We start from the raw sequence: 1,885 nt of genomic DNA, 5'->3' as shown, positions 1-1,885 counted from the left end.
TATGCTGTATGGGACTCTCTGTGCCTCTTGGACTTGATTGGCTATTTCCTTTTCCATGTTGGGGAAATTTTCAACTACAATCTCTTAAAAAATTTTCTCATACCCTTTCTTTCTCTCTTCTTCTTCTGGGACCCCTATAACTCGAATGTTGGTGCATCTGATATGGTCCCAGAGGTCTCTGAGACTGTCCTCAGCTCTTTTCATTCTTTTTACTTTATTGTGCTCTTCAGAAGTTATTTCCACCATTTTATCTTCTAGGTCACTGATTCATTCTTCTGCTTCAGATATTTTGCTATTGATTCCTTGTAGAGTATTTTTAATTTCAATAATTGTGTTGTTTGTCTCTGAATGTTTATTCTTTAATTCTTCTAGGTCTTTGTTAATTGATTCTTGCATTTTCTCCATTATGTTTTCAAGGTTTCTGATTATCTTTGCTGTCATTATTCTGAATTCTTTTTCAGGTAATTTTCCTATTTCCTCTTCATTTATCTGGACTTCTGTGTTTCTAGTTTGCTCCTTCATTTTTGCAGTATTTCTCTGCCTTTTCATTTTTTTTTAAAGTTATTATGTTTGAGGTCTTCTTTCCCCAGGCTTTAAGGAAAGTTGTATTCTTTTCTTGAAGAAGGTTGAATTCTTCCTTTTGGTTTCTGCCCTCCTAAGCTTGGTCCAGTGGTTTGTGTGAGTTTCATATAGGGTGAAATTTGTGCTGAGTTTTTGTTCATTTGCTTTTCCTCTGATGGGAAAGGCTGAGTGGGGTGGTAATCCTGTCTGCTGATGATTGGGTTTGTATTTTTGTTTTGTTTGTTGTGTAGACGAGACATCCTGCACAGGGTGCCACTGGTGGTTGGGTGATGCTGGGTCTTGTGTTCATCTGGTTTCCTTTGTGTGAGTTCTCACTATTTGATACTCCCTAGGGTTAGTTCTCTGGTAGTCTAGGGTCTTGGAGTCAGTGTTCCCACTCCAAAGGCTCAGGGTTTGATCTCTGGTCAGGAATAAATATTCCACAAATGGTTTGTTATGGCATTAAGGGAGAGTAAAACAAATATCCAAAAATGAGAAACGAAAGGTGAACCCCAGACCAATGACAGTTACAAAATCAGACAAATAGTAATTAAAATAATGGTATATGCTCATACACATATACACCCATAAGCAAAGTGAAAACAGAAAAAAATATGGAAGGCTTCATGAATTTGCATGTCATTCCTGTGCAGGAGCCATGCTAATTTTCTCTGTATCATTCCAATTCTAGTATATGTGCTGCCGAAGCGAGCACCTAGTCATTCTTTTTTATGTGAAGTAAATTATGATTGCATTGACTTGTTACTTTCTCTTTGATTATGTTGCATCTCTCTTCCTCTTCAAAATACTTGCATTTTAGATAATAATTCTGTTACTAAAAGTAGACTCAGTAATTGTTTGGAAGATGCTTGTGTGTGCAAATGTCAAATAGGAATTGAGAAGAAGAGGTAGGCATTTTAAAAGTCAGACTAAAAACACATTAAAAAAAAATCAATTCAGATTCAAGAAACATTTTTCTGCCTTAAGTCTGACACATCCACTGATGCAGGGTTAAAGTCTGATTCCTCAAGTATACCTAACCAAAGGATGAGAAAAATTAAGTTCTTAGATTTATGAAGACACTTTTATTTTTTATTTTTATTACTTTTTAAATTTATTTATTTTAACTGGAGGCTAATTACTTTACAATATTGTAGTGGCTTTTGCCATATATTGACATGAATCAGCCATGGGTGTACATGTGTTCCCCATCCTGAACCCCCCTCCCACCTCCCTCCCCATCCCATCCCTCAGGGTCATTCCAGTGCACCAGCCCTGAGCACCCTGTCTCGTGCATCGAAGCCGGACTGGCGATCTATTTCAC

At 37.1% G+C, this 1,885-nt stretch overlaps 1 non-coding gene across 1 annotated transcript; it reads right to left on the bottom strand.

The window, feature by feature from the left end:
* Nucleotides 1–1,169: 1,169 nt before the first annotated feature.
* On the bottom strand, nucleotides 1,170–1,276 carry LOC122683343. The gene has a single exon (XR_006337695.1). It is a non-coding gene; the product is annotated as a U6 spliceosomal RNA (small nuclear RNA).
* Nucleotides 1,277–1,885: the final 609 nt, after the last annotated feature.

Source organism: Cervus elaphus, chromosome 24 (assembly GCF_910594005.1).
Source record: "Cervus elaphus chromosome 24, mCerEla1.1, whole genome shotgun sequence".
In the NCBI taxonomy this organism is placed as follows: Eukaryota; Metazoa; Chordata; class Mammalia; order Artiodactyla; family Cervidae; genus Cervus; species Cervus elaphus.
Note: the sequence above shows the minus strand (reverse complement) of the source record. Positions and strands in the feature narration are given on the sequence as shown.